The sequence below is a fragment of the Hibiscus syriacus genome, unplaced genomic scaffold (genome assembly GCF_006381635.1).
Source record: "Hibiscus syriacus cultivar Baekdansim isolate YM2019G1 unplaced genomic scaffold, ASM638163v2 tig00112159_pilon, whole genome shotgun sequence".
Classification (NCBI taxonomy): Eukaryota; Viridiplantae; Streptophyta; class Magnoliopsida; order Malvales; family Malvaceae; genus Hibiscus; species Hibiscus syriacus.
Window position 1 is genome coordinate 2,526,625 of NW_024063263.1, and position 22,438 is coordinate 2,549,062.

At 33.5% G+C, this 22,438-nt stretch overlaps 1 non-coding gene and 3 pseudogenes across 1 annotated transcript; 1 reads left to right on the forward strand and 3 right to left on the reverse strand.

Annotated features, from left to right (window-relative positions):
* Positions 1–10,291: 10,291 nt before the first annotated feature.
* LOC120175130 lies at positions 10,292–11,771 on the forward strand (annotated as a pseudogene).
* A 22-nt stretch (positions 11,772–11,793) lies between these two features.
* Positions 11,794–14,683, reverse strand: LOC120175128 (annotated as a pseudogene).
* A 1,530-nt stretch (positions 14,684–16,213) lies between these two features.
* TRNAL-AAG lies at positions 16,214–16,294 on the reverse strand. Its single transcript has one exon. It is a non-coding gene; the product is annotated as a tRNA-Leu (tRNA).
* Positions 16,295–17,794: 1,500 nt separating this feature from the next.
* Positions 17,795–21,771, reverse strand: LOC120175135 (annotated as a pseudogene).
* Between the last annotated feature and the right edge of the window lie 667 nt (positions 21,772–22,438).

The window sequence follows — 22,438 nt, forward strand, 5'->3', positions numbered from 1 at the left end:
GACGGTCTATTCAACATCTTATAAAAGACAAGCAGAACTTCCTTGAATATTTAATTTAGAATTTACCTGGGACAATGTTATCTAGAAGATGAAGAAGAATTCAACCAGAAGACTTAGATATTTTATCTATTGTGATAAACCTTTTTAATTTAGGATTTAGTTGATTATTATTATTATTTTATTAGTTATTTATTAGAACTCTTATTAGATTTTAGTTTGATTATTTTAGGAATGAGTTATTCTATTTGCTTAGAACTCTCGAGTTATAAATATCTCTTAGGTCCAACAGTTAAAATTCATATTTGAATTTAATTTCTTTGGTTATTTATTGAAGTTTTATTTTTCTTTCATATCCATCTTTCTTTATTTTCTTTCATTATTTTCTTTTCACAATGCTAAGCATGATTCAATCCATGCTTGACTAAACTTCTACTTAGCCAAAGTTTTTTTGCAAAACTAAATTCCATTCATAAGAATTGAATCTTGATCTTCATACATTCAAATCGTTTTCTTGATTCTTTGGAAACTGGGAGTGACAATCGGTCATTCTCTTAAAAGTTATTACATATTCAACTCAAAATGTGCACGTTGATTTGAAGAATATTTTGCTTAAAGTTTGGAAGTCGGACCGGTTGGTCGTAATTCGGCTTCCTCTGAACAAACTTAGTGATGGTTCGTTAAGGGGAATCAAGATCGATATTGATTCACTGTGAGACGCTATAAGTCGAGTCAAACTTTTCCAGAATTTAAAGTTATTTCGGGTCTAACGCCGATAGACGTGGCTAGACTAACAAAGATTGAATTTTGGTGATATACTTGGAAATTTCGATTAATCGGAGAGAAGAGTTAGCTGCAAGGGTTGTGCCTTGTCAACTGTAACCGACATACATCACGAAGGGAAAATTTTATTCCGATGTTCGATCGAAATTGATGCTAAGCAAAACCTGAGGCTATATCATCTTTATTGGATTCTTCTACTTTATTTATTTTCTCATTATTATTTTTTATTCAATATTTATTTATTTATTTATTTCATTTATTTTCATTAATTTTAAATTCCCTTTTTATTTTCTGACAGTTGATTCAATCCGAGGAATAGCATTATCAAACTTTCTTAGTCCATGTGGATCGACCATATTTCTCTATTTTATTTATTTATTTATTTGAGAATTAGGATTTTTTTTATTTGGCAAATTTGTCGCTTGTCAAAGATATAGATATTTTATATCTTTTCACATTAAAATGTTTTAATATATCAACATAATTTAAAATTATGAAATATATTCATAATATTATATTTTAAAGAAAGTATTTTGAGGGTAAAATATTGATGAGAGTATGAAGGAGTCAAGAAATTGTTGGGAAGAAAGAATTTGCAAACAATTGTAGTTAAAAGACCAACTTGAGCATAATGCAAAGTTAAGGGACTAAACAAAAGAGATATTACAATTTTAGTAAAAAATTAAGAATTGAAGTTAGATAGGTATTCTATTGTGGTAAATGAGCATGTAGTTCAAATTTAGAAGAAAAAAAACAGACTCAAAATAAGGACGAATTGAAGAAATGAGAAAAATACAAAAAATTAAGGGATTAAATTAAAAAATAGAAAATGTGTTAACGAAAAGAGTAATTGAAAACACATATGTATTATATATATGATGTTTTAGGAGCATACAGTTCAAAGTTGGTAAAAACACACTTAAAATAAATAATGAATTGAAGAAATAAGGAAATTATAAAAAAAAATGATGGATTAAATTGAAAAAATAAAAAAATTTGTTATCAAAAAGAGAAATTGAAAGTACATATGAATTCTATGATGGTTCTGGAACATGCAGTTCAAATTTGATAAAAATTGATTTAAAATAAAGGATGAATTAAATGAATAATGACATCAGGGACTAAATCGTAAAGTTGTCAAAAAATACTTGGTCAATTTTTTTGATTTTTCGAGTAGCTCAAATTTTCAAAATTTCAACTCGGCTATAACTAAAAAACCGAATTGATAATTCGAGTCGACTCGAACAACTCGAAATAAAAAAAAAGTGATTTTTCGAGTCGAATCGAGTTTTGTTCACCTGTACTGATAATCGATTAATAAAATATTTAATTTGTAATTAATATATAGTGTATATATTTTGTTAAAACAAATGAGAATTCTCAAGCTCTTTAACACAAATTTTCACGCACGAACAAACTAAAAGGAATATATTCCTTCATATTATGAAGTGAGGTTTTTTAAATGATTATTTTTACAAACTTCCACAGTCATAGCTAAAATAGTATTATACCCAAATTGTAATAATTTCCAATTCTTAATTCTATAAATCATTGTATTCTTAATTAGAAAGCTTTGAATCTTATGTAATATAATTATATTTTACACTTTTATAATATATTTATATTTTATTCTTTTGTTTTCTTTGACTTTTTTTTAGGAATGGAAATTGTCACAATCGGCCATTAGGGGGAAATACCGACTAGTTGTAACGTTAGGGTTTTTGAAATGATTTTGAAATGACTTTAATGAAATATTGGGAGTCGTCACCAATCATTTTAAGGTACAATTGAGATACCATAAAAATCGGATAATTTAATAAATAATCACACCCCAATTAAATGCTAGGATTTATTAATTATATATCGAATTAAAGTCGTAACAAAGGAAAAGTTGAAGACCGAATTCTAAAATGATCCTTATCAATTTTTAAAAACAATTTACTACTTTTAAGATTATTATACGAGTAACAATAGTTTATCGATTATAGAGGTGACAAATAAGTATGCCTACATTGACGAGAATGAGAGGCTAAAATTGATTGTAGATATATTTGGTAAATATCGATGTTTAGGTAAGCAGAATCAATAGTGACGATGAAAATGGGTGGATTGCACGTCTTTTATTGCTAAATATTTTTTTTTCTTCCTGTGTGTAAAATGTGCAATTTTTTAGTATTTATGATGATTGTTCAATATAATTGAATATTTATATTATAATATTTTATTGAGTTTTCAGTCGGGAATGATAATTAAATTATTTTCCGTTAATATTTGTAAGGATGGGTATAAATTTTATGTAGGAGTAACGAACTTATAAATTTTAAGGAGAAAGAAGCTTATAAAAAATTTAGGGGAGCGAAAACAGGTTTTTAATAAAAAAAATAAAAATCTAAAATATAAAGATTTGAAATTTTTAGAGGGGACAACCTATTCCGCTTGGGTCCTCCATACTCTTAATCTGTTGATAACAAACACTCAATCACCTTTGCTACAGTTATTAATGCTCAAGCTCATAACTTTTAGAAATAACAACGATTTTTTTAATCATTATTACATGATACATATCATTCGTACTGAATGATGATACATCACCATTTTAGACATGTCACGTGTCAAATTAGTACTTATATGCACATAACATATATCAATCATTACTTTGTATATATATGTAACTGACATGTTAGTGAGAAACATTAATTATTAGTCAACTATCGATATCCCTCAAATCAAGAGTCATTTTACTTAAAAATTAAACGTTAAGACTAAAGTATTTAAAAAAAAAGTATTAACTAAAATAATATTCAAATAAAAATTAAAATGAATTATGTTATTAGGTAGAAATATTATTTATATTAGTGATTGAATTCATATCTAATATTTTCTTTATAGAGATCCAACGAGGCTAATTCCCATCTAACTATACACCACTTCATTGGCCCACGTGGGTGTAATGCCATCGTTGACAATATAGACTAATTGTCATCTATGTGTATGTCACTCCGTTCGTCCACGTGGGTATAATGCCGTCATTGACAATTTAGAGTGAAAACGGTATTGGTCATACGATTCATTAATTTTCGTAACAAATATGAATAATAAAGTAAACAAATAATAAATTTAATTCAACTCGTAAATTTTAAATAATATAAATTTAATTTTCAAGAGCGATGTCTCACTGTCACTCGTATACAGTAACAGATTTATAAAATTTTTTAGGGTGGAGAAACACATTAATTATTGAATTTTTTTATATGAGATAAGCACAAATAAAATTTTAAAGTGACATCTAGTAAAATAAACAACTAATATAAAAAATTTTGAATTTCAAGGTAAACACATACTCACCCTAAATATGCTTTGCATACGTCGCCGTCGATCTATCTCTGCTTCTTGAGGAGGAGAAACATACATCTTGGTATAGTGACGATCCAACATCAAATGAGATATATTGAAGAGAAAGAGGTTGATATGCAAATCTTATTTTAGAAAGTTTTTTTGTGTGCATATTCTGACAAAAAGACACTAACTAAATTTAATTATCAAAATATAACGAATCGATAATATAAGTGATTAAATATTTTTGTAAAGATATAATTGATTAAAATAGGAGAAAAACTAAACAAAAGTGACATGTATTGTAATTTACCCTATTAGCAATAAACCCACCTACTGTTTTATTTTTCAAAACTTGTTTTATTAAGTTATTTTCATGGTTGAAAGATAGCCATTGACGAGAAGTCTGATTAATTAATATCATCTAACGTCAACGGTTAGTGATGTATGGTTTTTAATGATTAGTTTTTTTTAATTAATTACTGATATCAAATCTATTAACCGATTAATCTAAATTGAATACTGTAGGATTCGAACCTCTGACATTTTTTAAAGAATCTAATGTCTCATCTTACTATACCAACTGGTTGTTGGTGTTTTTAATGATTTAGTTAATCATGTGGCTAACTATAGTATTGTACTAAAATGTTTTAGGTAAACCAACATTGTACATATAGGTGCATATAACTATTCTCTTGTTTTCATTTCTTAATTTTTTTCATGTATTTCTTTTAACCCTGTCGGTTCGAGGGTTTCGTTTTGACTAATCTAGATTGATTCGTGTCGCATATCTGATTTTGATGGGTGAGTCTCTTGAAGAATTTTTTTTACATGCATAAGAACTCAAACTCGATACTTGTTTAAGCGATATCAAGATACTTACCACATGAACCAACCCGTTAATATTTTTTTCATGTCTTTCATCATGTTTAACGTCGGAAACCTGAATTGGTATATTGATACCTGAAATTTAACTTTCATAGCCCTCAATGAGACCTGAATTTTTTGGGGTGATGTTTGAGTTCTATAATTCGTAAATTATATGTATTAAAGTATTTTGACCTAAATTACGTTTAATTTGTGCTTTATAATGATTAATTATAATATTTGGTATCTTAATTATTAATAGTATGATATATTTCGTCTTGATAATTTAATTTAAATAGACATTGTCGCTCAAGGTTAATACAGGTCGGAACTAGGATTAAATTATGGGAGGAGCCAAGTTGTTTATATTTGAAGCTAACAGGGTTCTAAAAGGTAATTAAATCATAAAAATAGAGGATTGAGGCTTAATTTCATGAATTTCAAAACTATTATGTCCTAAAAACTAATTAGACCAAAAAAGAAATGACTTAATTTTATTAAACTTTAAAACTGATAAGGTCTTAACAAATAGTTAAACCATAAAATTCGGAAGAGGCCGAGACTTAATTTCGATGGTTTCAAAATTTTTAAGAGCTTAAAATACAATTAAAATATAAAACGTTAGAGTGGGCCATATCCCCCTTCCGCCCCCGATTAATACGACATTTTCATGAATGAAAAAATTGAGTTGTTCGAGTTCGATAAGGTTGGGTCGGATCATTTTATCTGAACTCGATGTTCCAATCCAATTTTATAAGTTTATTTTGTTTAATTTAAATTTGAATCGAATCAAATTAGATTTTATGAATGATAAGGTTGAGTCGTTCAAATTCGATGATTATAACCTATCACATATATTCTAAAAAAAATAAAGTAATATAATTCGATGATTATGTAAATGAAAACGATTTGCTATTGCTGTGAGCTGGGGATGCTGGCGTAAGCCATCATGCGTGTTAAATATTTTACCACATTAATATTAAAAAATAATTAATCAATATTAAGTAATTAGAAATACAAATCTTAAACAACAATTAGTTAATCCAATAGGACGAGACACTAAATTTCTTAAGCAAATGAAATAAACTGTATTAAGAGGATCGACATTACCTCTGTAATACCCTAACTAAATTAATCGATTGATACATCAGATATCGGGCTTTATACCATAAATATAAGAGAAAATAATCTCAGTGACCGAAAATGCCTTATAATATACGATTTTGACCAACTTTTTTTCGATTTGCCAAAATGACCAATAAAATCGCAATGCGATCTCTAAATCGCAACGCGATCTCCAGTATCGCAAATCAGTTTCCAGATTCGCAACACGATTTTTACTATCGCATTGCGAATATGTAAATCGCAACGCGATTCTGACTATCGCAATGCGATAATACAAAATCGCAACGCGATCTCCATTATCGCAATGCGATAGTCGAAGTTCGCGTTGCGATTTTCCAAATTCGTTGCGATAGTCGAAGTTCACGTTGCGATTTTCCTATTGCATTTGTTTCTTCTCTAAAAAGATAGTATCCGCGCGGACGTGTCGAAGACACGTATTACCACGACCACGACCACGATAGTATCCGCGTTGCAATTTACATATTCGCGTTGCGATTTTGTATTATCATGTTGCGATTTTGTATTATCGCATTACGATAGTCAGAATCGCGTTGCGATTTACATATTCGCATTCGATTTACATATTCGCGTTACGATTACATATTCGCATTGCGATTTTGAAAAAATCGCAATGTGATAGTCAAAATCGTGTTGCGAATCTGGAAACTGATTTGCAATACTGGAGATCGCGTTGTGATTTAGAGATCATACTGCGATTTTGTTGATCATTTTGACAAATCAAAAAAAAAGTCGATATTATAAGACATTTTCGGTCACTACGATTATTTTCTCCAAATATAAATCTTATCATTTAGGAAAAACAATCAATATCAAATCTTTGCATCAAATAAAACAAAACTTCAGTTTTCAATTAAATCAATCAGATTATATGGCAATTTCAAAGCCGTTCAATTTATATGTCCAATTGCCTTGTCCCTCGCACACCCCAACGGACCAACCTTTAGCACATAAGTAGATAAAAAAAAACTAATTATTAAGCTATTAGTTTTTTATTTGTATCTAAAATTTCATTATTTAAATTAAACTTAATATTTTTTTTCATTTTAATACATGCATTACAAAAATAAACACCACCTCATTTTTTATTAATAAATTATATCATTCATACTTAACTATATTTTTACTTTAACGGACCAACCTTCTAGCACATAAGTAGATAAAAAAAAAACTAATTATTTAAGCTATTAGTTTTTTTATTTTAGTATCTAAAATTTAAAATTTCTAATTTGATTACTCAACTTTCAAATTACTCTTATTTTAATCACTCTAATTTATTTTATTAATATTTTTATTATATGACCTTTTAATTATTTTATTAATATATAATTAAAATAAAAAATTAAATTAGAAAGAGTGATTAAATTTACCAATAAAAAGGTGTCGCATACAATAATTCCATTAAATTTTAATGACAAGGTCTGGAAACGAAATAAAAAACAAGCGTTAGATATGATTTTGAAATAAATGAAAATTTAGGTATTAAAACAAAATAAACTAACAATTTAGATAATAAATGTAATTTACCCATAAAAAAGTGAAAATGACAGCCGATGTTTCTGATTCGAACTTGTAAGAACAAAAACATAAATGCTGGGAAAAGAGTTGATTCAAACACGCCTCGTCACTTTTGACTGCGCCTCTCCCCTCTTGGAAGGCTGGAAATGAGACGAGATATATCGTGAGTTATTCGAGATTTATTCGATCAAAATTTGATAAATACTTAGATCGAATGAACTCGATTCGAACTCGATCTTAACTCGAATTCTTAACGAGCTGAAACGAGTTACTTAATACTCGACTCGAAAAGCTCGTGAGTAGCTCGAAAATATATATATTAAGATTTTATTTTTTTAAAAATAAATTATTAATAATATTAACATTTATGTGTTGCTTTTTTTAAAAAAATACAATAAGGCTTTCATGTATTTAAGGCTCAGGTTTGAGTTTGAAGATTCAATATTGTTAAGTTTAAGATTTTTTTTTTCATTTCGAGCTGTTCACGAGCTTCAGTTCAGGATTTCGAGTTCGAGTCGAGCTTAAAAATTTTAAGCTCGCGAGTTTTCGAGTCGAGTCGAGCTCCATTTCAGAGTTTTCGAGTCGAGTCGAGCTCAACAATACTCGAGCTCGACTCGGCTCGTTTACACCCCTACTTGGAAGCAATGAAAATCAAACTCTATCTTATCCTTATCAACTCTGAATTATAACTTTAAATTAGATCCTAATTTTCTGTTGATATTGTTGTTGAGATTGTGATGAATGCTTGCCGATTCACTTAGGTGGTGTTTGTTTTCACTGTTTAAGATCTTCAAGCTCTTATGTCTGCGTCACGCAGACCACACGCAGACATTGGACTTCACAGACCGTTTGTTTTTAGAAGACAGAAACTCTTCTAATGTCTGCGCGTGGTCTGCGCGGCGCACGAGGCTTTATGTTTTTGACGTCTTCTAACCTCTTCAAAGAATCATTTTTGCTATTAATTTTTTAAAAAATTATAAAATGTCATTAAATTTAATGAATTATTACAAAATAGTCACTATAATGTTGTAATAAATTATAAAAGTTCGATAATATAATAATAATTTTATAGTATTTAGATAAATTTATTAATAATTTTATAATCTTTTAATAAATTTAATAAGTATTTTAAATTTTTAAATTTTATTGACGAAAATGATCATTTGTATATAAACTCAACGATATTTAATCTACTTTATTGAAAAAAATATATTAAACTTAGTAAAAAATATTATACAATTAAATTTAGTAAACTTTTTTTATTTAAAAACTTAGAAAATCACGGAGACATACAATTATTAGCATTAAAAGATAAAATAAATCTTTTAATAAAAAATATTCACACTATTGAAAAATATGATTCTTATCATTTAATTCTGGTAAAGTACAAAAATACCTTTATACATAATAAATAAATAAATAACAAATAATATTTTTTTAAATAGAAAAATACTATTGATATTATATGGAATATATATTATATATTTTTTGATGTTACTAGAATCGAATTGTACCACTCGAATAATTAAGATTTAAATGATATTATAAAATCGAGTATTAATATATTTGTGAATAGATAATAATTGAGAATTAAAATCAAATTGATTTCATTATCGATTGATTTAATAATAATTTTTAAAATGATATATAATATTAAAACCAAAATCTAATAATCCGTAAATGTAATAATTTATAATAATAAAATTCGTATAATATTATTAATATATTTTTCAAATAAAGTATATAGATATCGTTGAGTTATATACAAATGATCATTTTCGTCAATAAAATTTTAAAAATTATAAAATACTTATTAAATTTATTAAAAGATCAGTTTATTTATATTTCAGTTTATTTTAGCAGTCTGTAAACGTTAAAAAATAAACAGTCTTATTCTTGCAGACTTCAGACTTTTAGTCTACCTCTTCTACTGCAGATGCCTGCAGATATGATCCACATACTGTAGACATTTTACCTCTACAAAAACAAACACCACCTTAATCGATTTAAAGATGGAATTATTACCTGTGAAGTACCTGTTTTTAGTTGGTGTTGAAGTACTGTGTCTACATAAGAAGATAAATCAGAGAAGAAAAAGGTCACAGTGTCACACCCCTTCTCTCAGGGTTAGTTGAGAAATTTTATAATAAATTTTGAGTTGTGCTAAATATAAGGATATGTAATATTTGATTCTTATAGATCATATGCGTCTGTCAAAAATTATATCCACATTTCTCGAAAGATATTAGATATTTTTGATAACCTTATTTTGGAGGCAATTCTCTTTATATCTTTTAAAAAGTTGATATTTAACTTTAATTAAAAATACTTTAGTTACTTGGATAAAAAAATGAATACTTTAAGTATCTATTTTAATAAAAAAATACTTTACGTACTTAAATGAAAAATGATATATTTTAAGTACTTATTTGTTATATAAACCTTTTATTTTAAATTCTTAATAAGTGAAATAGATTTAACTAAATGAAACTTATAACTAATTAATTTAGAATAAAAATAAAAGAGAAATCCAGACGAATTATGCAACAAATAAAGGGTAGTTGAGGAAAACCGAAATAAGAAAAAAGAGGAAGTCCCACATCGCTATTATATATAAGCCAACAAACCCCGCTCCCTTTGGACTCAAACTCTCTCTTTATTCGCATCACCACAAGTAACTATGCCGTCGGGGGCTCCTCCGACCCTGCGACCGCCACCATCACCAATGTCACAACAAGATCCGCCACCGACCCTTCCATCGCCACCACTGATAAGAATTACCCGAACCAAAACACCGACCGGAGGCATACTCTTGGGGAAGTATCAATTGGGTCGTTTGTTGGGTCATGGAAGCTTTGCAAAGGTTCACGAGGCAACATCCATCGACGACAGCAACAACGTTGTGGCTATCAAGATTATAGACAAGACGAAAACGGTGGAAGCCGCCCTGGAACCGAGGATCATCAGTGAAGTTTTAGCTATGCGCCGCCTACACACCACCCCAACATCCTTAAAATCCACGAAGTTATGGCCACAAAGACAAAGATCTACCTTGTGATGGAGTTCGCCTCCGGTGGTGAACTTTTCACCAAAGTTTTACGCCGTGGAAAGTTAACTGAAACCACCGCCCGTAGGTACTTTATCCAACTCGTCTCCGCCCTCCATTTCTGCCACCAAAACGGTGTCGCTCATCGTGACGTGAAGCCGCAAAACCTTTTGTTGGATCAAAACGGAAACCTAAAAGTTTCAGACTTGGTCTCTCTGCGCTCCCCGAGCAGCTAAACAACGGGCTTTTACATACAGCTTGTGGAACCGGCTTTTACGGCTCCGGAGGTTGTTCGGAGGAAAGGGTACGACGGTTCCAAGGCCGATGCTTGGTCTTGTGGGGTGATTTTATTCGTCTTGTTGGCCGGTAAATTACCCTTTGATGACACTAACTTGTGGTATGTATAAAAAAGATATATCGTAGGAATTTCAGTTTCCACCATGGATATCAAAGCAAGTAAAAGCTATCATATGGCAGCTTCTCGATCCGAATCCCGACACGAGAATGAGCTTGGTGAAGTTAATGGAAACATCATGGCTCAAGAGGAGTTTAAGTGCGTATACATCTTTGAACAAGGAAGGCGACAGCTTGTTGCACGGTAGGAAGTTGAAGCATGAGATGGTTTGTAATGGGGTTAATGCTTTTGACATAATATCTCTGTCATCAGGGTTGGATTTGTCTGGTCTTTTTGAAGGTGGGAATAGGAAAGAAGAGGTATACAATCAATGGAGTTCGAAGGGGTGATGGAGAGGGTAAAGGAGGTTGGGGAGAGATTGGGGTATAGGGTTGAGAAAGGGAAAAGAGGTGTCATCGGGTTGGGGAAAGGGAAGGTGGTGCTGACGGTGGAGGTGGTGGAAATCGCGGAGTTGTTTGTTTTGGTGGAGGTGAAGGTGGTGGAAGGTACGGTGGAGTTCGAGGAAGGGCGGTGGTTGGATTTAGAAGCCGGCCTTGGAAACATTTTTGTTTCTTGGGATAATCATGTTGTGGGGTGATTGTAATGTATGGAACTTCTTTGTTTCTTTCCCTTTTAATTTTTTGGTCAATTACTCAGTATTGTTAATGTAAATAGAAACTGAGTTTGCTCTACCATCTTCAACCTAATATGCAAAACACAACAGCTAAATAAAATTTGCCATGGACTTTGAATTTAGCTCAGCCTACCTGCTATACATATGCGAGACCTTTGATCCAAGTTATCTACGAGTTCATCTCTAGGCCCTACACTGATTCAGCCTGTGAACTCGAACCGAAAATTTTGGTTATGAAGAGACGATCTAAGCATAATCATCATGATTGCCATCTTCATCCTCATCCTCATACATTTCGACCACCGAGGAGAGGGTGGCCAACCATATTTGCAAACTGATCTGAACATCCTTCTTCCGTGTGACTTGCAGTCTGTTAACAGCGCGTTTTGGAACTCCACATTTCACGAGAACAGATCCCAGTGATTTGAATGTACTGTCATCGGGTTGAACACATGAACTTACCATTTCTCTAAAAATGCTAACTGCCTCCCTGAATCTTCCATCCATGGCGTACAATCCGAGCACATTATTGTAACTCAACACATCGGTTAGAAGTCCCAGTTCTCTCATCCGTCTTGTGATATTAGTGGCTTCCTCGAACCTCCCATTCCTTTTATACATACATAGCATCATAGCGTTGTAAATTCATTGGCATCTCCGCGTTGCTTTAAGTTGTCGAAAATCGCTTCGGCTTGAGTAACCATAGAGCACTCGCTGTACAGATCGATCATACAATTTGAAGAATACAAGTCCGGTCGGAAGCCTGATGACTGAAGTAGTCCGTAAACTTCATGTGCATTTTTCAGATAACCAACTTTTGTATAAAGCTTAATCAATGAGTTATATATAACAGCATTTCCAGGAAATCCAGCATTCTTCGTTTCATTTACATACCTGGCAGCTTCTTTAACACTTCCAACATCAGCAAAAGCATTTATCAATACACCATGGATGACAACATCCGGCTCTACCTTCGACTGAATCATCTCGTTGTATAGTCCTTCAGCCATTCCCAATTCTCCTAATTTCACAAAGCCTGAGATCACAGCACATTATGGAATGCAATCACTCACAAGTCCGGCTTCCTGCATCTTCTTCAGGTAGCATTTCGCTACGTGTGGTAAATCTGCGCTAGCTAAAATCTGTATAAGAGAACTATAACCGCATTTATCCGGAACTACACCGTGACACTGCATGCTATCAAATAGCCAACATGCTTTATCATAGCTCTTCGCTATCCCGTCAGCTTTGATCATTACATTAAACTCAAGGACAGTAAGACTTTTCCTTTCTTGGCAACAGAGAAAATATTTTCAGCTTCGGAAATGTTCCCTCTCCCCAAAGGCATCAATGTTGGCAGAGTAGCCCTCTGAACTCATATTCCCTGCAAGGTGGAACCTCCTGAACCATAACCACGATTTCTCCAGCATCCCAGCTTCTATGTACATTCTGGTCAGAGCAGATTGTGTATATTGATCGATTTCGAGATGTCTTTCATCCATATCGTGTATGAGGTCTTCCGCTTCACTAACCATTTGCCTTATCGAGTATGCATACAAGAGGGTGTGGTAACTCACAGGATCCGGTTCAAGGCAGGCCTCCTTCATCTTTGCAAAGTAGTCTGCTGCCATCTTTATATCATCGTACTTAGTATGAAGGGATATGAGAATATTATAAGTCCTCGGTCGGGAAGGCACTTTAACTCCTCCATCTTCTTCATCAGTGAAGCTACTTCATTCAACCGTCCATGGTTACCGCAAATGTGAATCATGGTATTAAAAGTAACAGTAGTCGGAACAATCCCTTCTCAAAGCATGAGTTCAAATGTGTCTGAAGCCTCTCGAACCTGCCCTGCCTTACCATATGTATCTATCAAAGTATTATAGGTATATGAGCTCAAATGCGAATCACTTCCCACAGCACCGGATGTTTCACTTCCATCATGCCTCAAAGATCCATTCAATGACCATTTCTTGAAAAATTCCTCGGCTTTTCGAAACTCGCCGGCTTTCTTATACAACTGCACGATGATCCCCATAGTTACCTCATCGGGCTCCACCCCTTGCTTGTTCAGCTTGCCAAGCCAACAAAGAGCTTGTTGCTTCATCCCACCTTTACCATAAACATCAATCAGAGTACCATAAGTAGAATTAATCGGCTCAATCCCTCTAAAGCTCATCTCATTCCATAGCCTCTCAACATATCCCCATTTATGAGCTTTACCGAGAATTCTAAACATAATGTTATAATGAATTACATTCAACTCATAACATTGTTTCCTCTTGAACCACTCAAAAATCTCTAAAGCCCTTTCCCAACTTGATTGCTCCTTCAAAATTATACTCCTTTCTTTATTACTTAACTTGTCAGCCCATGGCTTTAATGCCTCGTCCAAATCCTTAACACTATCCAAAGCTCCCAAAATCGCTGGAATACAACCTCCGTAAGAAGTCCATTTCATCGAACAGATGGCGTGCATTTTATCCACCGGAAGTTTCCCATTAACAACATCAAATTTAACTCTTTTATCCACAAATTTGAAACTTCCCCTCGTTGTATCTCTCCTTTCTCTGTCTGGGTTTTCCTCCAAAGACTGGTTGCTTGACTCGGGTTGATTATCAAGTCCCTGTTTTCGAACTCCATTGAATTTCTTGGTCCCTGCTCCATTGGGAGCCTCGAGAAGTCATTGCTGCTTGCTTTTGGTGATGGATTGTAGCTTTTCTAAAGGAGAAACTGATACTGAAACTGAAACCAAAGCTCCATTGATGTTGGGTGGTGAGATTTTCGTGGAGCATAAAACGTTGAGGCAACTGGTATCTAACTGGAGCTTTACAAACAATTTTCTGTTCGTCTTTTATGATAAAACGGAGAATTCGAGAAAATTTAAGTGAAGAATCGATAATTTAAGTACCAGAAACTAAGTAACATGTTCGTCTGGGGAATGGGTTTTGGATTTGGAGACGACAATTGCGGCAGTCTCTTCGGCTATGAACCATTTGAATGGGCTTACGTCTGTTTTATATTTTTTCCTCTGTTTTTTTTAGATAAGCTACACGTTTAGTAACTAATTATTATTTTATTTTAGTCACTTAACTATTTTTTATTTTAAAATCATATATAATATTACGTTTTAGTTTCATTTTAATCTCTCCCTTAAAAAGTTAAAAAAATTGACGACCTGACATTTTTAGAAAACTTTCAATGATAATATGCCATTACCCTATGATGACAAGCACCATCATTAATTTATGGATAAACTATGCATTTAGTATCTAAACTATCAATTTTGATCCATTTTAGTACTTAAAATTTCATTTTTTAAAATTATACCTAACATTTAGTTTTCATTTCATTTTAGTACCCCGCGTTAAAAACTTAATGCGTTTAGTACCTAAACTATCAGTTTTGGTCCGTTTGAGTACCTAAACTTTCAATTTTTCAAAACTTAATGTTAAATTTTGAATGGAGTACTAAAATGAAACAAAAACTAAAGTTTTTAACCGCCATGGTACTAAAATGAAATAAAAACAAAACTTTAGGTGTGGTTTTAAAAAGATTGAAAGTCCAGGTACTAAAATGGACCAAAATTGATAGTTTAGGTACTAAATACATAATTTACCCTTATGTTTTTTAATGGTGGGTGACCAAAATGTAACATTAGTTATGATTCTGGACAAAAAATAGTTGGGTGACCAAAATGAAACAAAAGTGATAATTGGGGACTAAATGTATAGTTTACCCTTTCTTTAAATGTGAAAAACATACTTTATATATATTAAAGTTTTTAAATTCACCAAAAGGTTATGCTTAATTCATAAATTATCTCTCTAAGTATAAACATTTTTCTACTTTGGACCCTAAACAATTTTCTCCCATTTTGGTCCTAAATGTATGCTTTGTTATATTTTTGGTCTTTGAGCCCTAGACATAAAAGATGTTTAATGTTTTTAGATACATTACAAATTAGACCAAGAACAACATGTCACTTGATAAAAGACAAGAACAAAACAAATTTCATTTTCTAATTATTGTATTTCACTGTGTTCTAAAATAAACCTTTCAGAAATTATAAGATTAAGATTTAAGTTTGAAATATACACGTTTCGATCACTAAATTTAGCCGCCAAATCAATTTGAAATTTTGATTACGACTTACTTAAATGTATTTGGTCGTTCAAATTAGTCGAAACATGTCTCAGAATCCTTCGATTGTTAGAAATTTTCCGACCAGATCCTACCACCACGAAAGAAGAAGGTTGTCGTGCGGCATGAATTAATTGACCCTTTTTTTAACGTTTGTTACTTTCATAGGTCAACATATATAATAGAATCATACTTTGGGGGGCAATGTGGAGAAAAAATCATAGTTGGAGGGCCAAAATGGACAGAAAATAATTAGGTGCAAAATGGGAAAGCATACATAGTTGGAAAGCTAAACTATGAATTAACCCAAAAAGATGAATAATTTTAAATGAAATTGATAATAAAAATGTATTGTTGTTGAGAGTGGGATTTGAACCCACGCCCTTTCGGACCAGAACCTTAATCTGGCGCCTTAGACCAACTCGGCCATCTCAACTTTTGATCTATGATTAAAAAATATGTTATATATTGTTTAAATATCATATTTCTAGCCATACTTGTACCATTGAACAAAATTAGGCGAAAAGTTTTACTATAATTTTAAAATTTATATTAAAATTTATTATTTTTACTGTCACTTCTTAAATTAATTTACCTAAATACTCTTAATTATATTTGTTATAATATTTTCTTTAACTTTGTATTGAGCTTAAGAGTGAGAGACGACGTTGAGAAGAGAAAGATAAAAGAGGGAATTGAGGAGAAGCTGCTAAAATTGAAAAGGATGCTACTGCTAAGGTACTACTCATTTCCAGATTTCTCAGACTATCATATCTAAGTTAATATGTTAACGTCCAACTCAGACGACCGTTAAAATTTTAACGAAAAAAAATAAATTTAGAGAATAATGAATAATCGAGTGACCATTCTATAATTTTTAATAGTTAAAGGACTCAACAAAGCAACTCCCAATAATCAAGGGATCACTTTTTAACTTATAATAGCGTGACTCTATAAAATATTATTCTATAATCACGAGACCATTTCTGTACTTAAACCATAAAAGTAAAAGCTAATGGAGGACTCACTTTTCTTATTTAAATGGTATCTTAAAACACAATTTCTCAACTTGACCTTCATTAATTATTAAAAAAAATATTCTTTTATTAATAAAATGTGTCACGTGTATTTATATGAGTATTTTTTAAAGAATTCAATTATAATATTTTAACATATTTATAAATGATTGAAGATAAAATTTATCATCGTGCATTGTAGTTTATCGTCATTGTTTGGTTCGTTCGTGTTTGTATTTGTGCTCATACATATATGTCTTTGACACATAACGCGTATTATTTTATTTTAAATAAAATCCTTATAATTTTTTATAAATTATTTTCATTTCTTTCATTCTAATTATGGATGATACCAAATTTATAAATTTAAGAAATAACCATAAACTCATTTAAACAAAATAACAATAAATAATATTTTAAAAATTATTTTAATACTCGTTTTACACTATCTTTGAAATCCAAAGTCAAATTCTAAAATAAAAAAATCATTTTAAAGCACTCCACTAATTTTAATAATAAAAGAATATTGTTTTAATATTTTAAGAAAGGGTTCACATTAACCCTTAACTGGAATTATGAACAGTTTAAATAGCAAAACCAAATAATGCAAAAGTATGGAGACTACATCCTAAATTTTATGATAATAGATGTATCAAAATTATAATTTAACCTTTACAAAACACTATCCACAAAACCAGTGTCCCAAAAGAACATAAAATAGCTTCAAAGCAACAAAAAAATGTCTACTGTACAGCAACAAAATTTCAATAATTTTAAGCCATAACATCGTATCTTATTGCTGCAACATAGCCCCCTTGATCTTCACTCCGATAAGTTTCCGATCCAGTATATGTATCCGACACAAATATATTCGATTTTACTAATAAAATCTTTTTTTTCAATATGTTTGAGATCATACCTTTGTCTAGGTACCATTGGTCTACATTGCCGGATGACTAAGTTTGAGAAGGTGCAGTTTCACCGGTTTCATCGGCAACCGGCGGTGGAGTAGCGGATGGAACGGCCACAGCCGGTTTTATTGCAGTCGGCATGTACCTCATAAACACCCTATCTTTATTTTTCTTCCACCATTCTCCTGCCTGTTGTTCAATGAACTTCCTTTTGCTGCAAGAAATGTTGGGGGTCACTATGAGGCAGTGTGATTATTTGTTGCTTTTCATGTATATCGAAACGGGACTCGAGTTCGAGTAACATAGTTCTTGTTCACTTGACACAACAGATTTAGTCAAATACCTGAATCTTACTCGTTTGAAGATCTTTACACCATTACCGTGATAACTGTAAGTGATATAGACTCCGGGTTCGAATTGCTCGGTGATTTCTTTTCCACCAACACTAACTGCTGAAGCCTCTGGTGATCTCGATGCATCGATTTTACCTTCCATAGGAGAAGACTCTGAGCTAGCAGGCAGAGAAGAAGCTTCAGACGTTTCAAGTCGGTTCACGAGGGCCTCGGCTCGAGTTTGCATAGCTTTAAAGGTTTCGCTTTCAGAAACTTCAGGGGGCAACTTCTCTTTTATTGCCACCAACTGTTGAACCATTTTGAATTGTATAATCAGTGATTTATATAACCAAATGGAAAAATTAAATGTTAAGTGAACTAAATTGTACCTGATCTGTGATGAATTTCACAAGTGCCTCGGCTTCTTTAGACTTGGATGATTCTTTTGCAGCATATGAAGTGGATTGTTGAGTAAATTTTTGTAGTTTCAGAATCTCCCCGTCTTGTGAATCGGATCTCTGCTTCATACTTTTGATCTGAAATCGATCGAAAATATCGAAAAAGGAGTTATTTTTCATGATCGGCTGAAAATGAACATAATGGAATAGCAAAAGGGTATATCATAAGTACTTGGTCTTGCAATTTAGACACTTCTTGGTTCAGAAGTTCATTTGATTTCCTGAGGCTTTCGATGACATTCTTTGAAAAGGGAGTCGTGGAAGGGCACGGAGGGGTCGATCTACTCGAATACGGAGAAGAAGATCTCGAGTTGATGGGGGAAAGATTTGGTGGTGAAGGTGGAGGAGAAGGTTTGAAAACGCTCTGAATAGCAGTGAGTGAACTTGGAAACGCAATATCTTTAAGCAGTAAAAGTGATGGAACTTGTGATGCTCGGACGAGAGACGTAGAGTGGAATTTGACCCCGGGTTTTCCTGACCTGATCTCGCAGTACTTGACCGGTTCCGTTTTGGGATATAGCAAGAGCCTAGAAGGCCTTACGTCGATCCTACATGATCTTTCCCTACCATCTATGGAGGAGCGGGGGCCGACCAATTTTCGACTCACACTTGAAGTATTTCCAGCTTCTGCAGCTTTAAGTTTTGCATAGCAAGAATCGCAAACACGGTGCGGTTTTCCCGGTGTCGGAGCCAATGCTGCTTTTAATGCTTTCTTGGAACTACAAGCATGGCAATGCACCATCCCACAGTTTATAGCAATTGTGTCTCTTTCTAGTAAAGCCAAATGCTTGCCGGCAGCCGGAGCAAACCGACTGGTCAATACCGGAGATCCATTTATGGATGCATATACTGGAAGTGAAATTCGAGCCACATGATATATTCTTGACATGCTTATCCCTCAATGCTTCAACCAATGTTGGGGTTTTTCTATCTTCTATGTCACCATGTCCCAGTCTTCCATTGGCACCTCTTCCCCAAGTGAATACTTCGCTTCTCGATGTCAAGACGGCGACATGATACGCCCCACAAGAAATTTCTTCAACAAATTCACCTACCAGTTTTTCTTGCACCAGACATGGTAGCTTTCCATCAGATTTTGGGTTGCCTAGTTGACCATATGCGGTACCACCCATGGTAAAGACGTGACCTGATGTAGTAAGTGCGACAGTAATGGTATGCCCGCAAGCTAGCTGTTGGAAATTGTAATCGATTAGCGATGAGACGCATGTCGGAAGTAGATAAGTTTCCTTACTTCCATGGCCTAGCCGGTGTTTGTCGCCATCACCCCAAGTGAACAACTTTCTTGATGATATGTTAGCACCGGTCTGGCCCGTGACCTCTACAATGGCCGCCGTATGCCATACGCCACAAGCAACTTTAACAGTCTTTAGTCCACACAGCATTTCAACTTGCTTCGGATATGTAACGCTCTCTCGATCTCCATGTCCCAAAACACCGAATTTTCCATCACCAAATGTAAATAACTTCCCGTCAGAAGTTGCAAGAGCTGAATGCCATGCGCCGCATGCAATCGATAAGACTTGTAGACCGTCTATCATACCCAAAACTCTTTTCGGAATCCAGTGGCTCACGTCGGTTCCATGACCGAGGATTCCGGCATTATGAGTACCATCACCCCAGGTGAATAAATCACCACAGGCGGATACTGCACATGTATGACTCTCTCCAGATGCAACAAATTCCACATTAGTTAACGCCAGGAATTCGACTAACTGGGGACGGCTCAAGTCTTTTTCGGTTCCATGACCGAGCCTCCCACCATGTTCCTCACCCAAAGTGAAAACTTCACCTTGCTTTGTTAAAAGAGCCACGTGCCTTGCCCCGCAAGCTATCTGAAGAACATCAAGCACTACATTCGATTCCAAGGCTTCGGGGTTAGCACATCGATTTTACAGGGACGGAGCTTGCGGACCCATCCGGCATATGTCCATCGGACCAAACTGCTCCCCATACATAAAGATCACCTAATGATTCTATATCATCCGGACCTGCAGATCCACTGCTCGCACAGCTAGGTGCGCTTGAAACACTAAGTCGGACACCGTCTCCACCATTAGATCTCAGCTGCATATTTGCCCGTTCTGCCCCCGCATCTGAGCCTCTGTGATCGATAGAAGCCTTGCTGGAAGAAATACTACTGGTGGAATCTAGAGCTGGGTAGCCATTCCGAAAGAAATATCCTTCTTGGAGCTGTCATAAAGATGCTGAAGTTAGCAAGTGAATATCCTTGAGCAATGTGTATGCATAAAGGTGCACTCACATCGCTTAGATCACTAGCGGTTCGTCGATTACGGCTCTGTCCGATCAATGCCTTGAGTCCCGCTAACCACACTTCTGCCTCAGCTTTATCCTTGCAGATCTATGGATGTAAGCAAATGCATCATCAAACTGGTATAATAAAAAGCATAATAATCTAAGTTACTCTGACCTTGGAGGTTCACTTCCATCATATATATACGTTGAGCACACGAGTTCTTTAAAAAATGAAGAATCGAGACAACATAGATAAATAACCGAAACGAACCAGGTCAAGAGATCTATCACCGTTATTGTATATAAGTGAAAATGACAAGTATTCCTTTTCTGGGCGCAAATATCTTTTAAAAACAGCCTGTAGAAGTTAGCCATGGAAATCATAATGAAAGGCTGATTAAACTGAAACATATGAGATTAACCAACAAAATAAACGGCTGAAATGGAACTCACAGTTCGTTGTCCGGGAACGATACGAGACACCAAGCTTAATTTCAGAGTCTTCTCTTCTCCACGTGATAACCATATCAGTGTTGTTTCATCCTGTTCAATGAAGCTAAAATTGAAAATCATATGTGCATTTGAGATTACTCAAAAGGAAAAAGAACATAATGTTACAGTCGTTATTTTATAGTTTCGAGACCGAAATTTAAACCGATGATCATCGGAAAATGCCGAGGGAGGAACATAGGCGATATTCGATTCGGTTTGAGCAAAAGAATACACAGAGATGTAATAGACTTTGAAGTTTGAAGACACAGAGCATGAGAGACTGAAAGTAACTCACCGGAGAGAGTCTAAATGCACGAAACTTGGGTTTTGCTTTACGGCTATACTTGATAAGTTGAGTGCCCTTTTTCAAAGAAACAATTGCCTTCCAAACAAAGGGTAAGAAATGAAAAGAGCAAAGACCAACAGTAAATCAAAATCTGGGACATCAATGAAACAATCAAACAAAGAAAATGACAATGCTGAAACCTGAACTAATACTAGGTTTTCTTATTCGTTTTGCTGGTTTCATGACCCTCCCATGGTCCTCCCATGGTTTAATCTATGAGCTCCTTGAATAAATAATATCAAAGAAAATCATATAAATGTGCATATATGAACCCCGGTTCTGAGCTTCCTCTCTCAATGTGTCAATACTAACAGACTTTTATCATCTCATTATAGCATATACATATAAGTATTGGTATCTCAATCTTAAAAGATTACAATAATAAAGAGAAGAAGAAGAAGAAGAAGAGGAGGAATTACTTGCTCAATGCACAAACCATAACGAGCAAGAGCCATTCCATTTAAGAAAAATGCCATCAAACATCAGGCGTTGAAAACTCGAATCCCTTAATGATCTCCTAATCTCCATAGATTCATATGCTTTCTGCTTCGTCCTCTCATGAACAGATCAATCAAGTCTTCTTTCCCTGATTATCCATTCATCAAATCCACTACTCTTTGATGATTCACAAAAGCAATTAAAAACAAGAAACAAAGAAACCCAAATTTGTGGTTTTTAGATCAAATAAAAGGAAACCCAGAGTTCCAAATTGAAAAAAAAAGAAAGGGATTATGGTGGGAGAGAGAGAGAG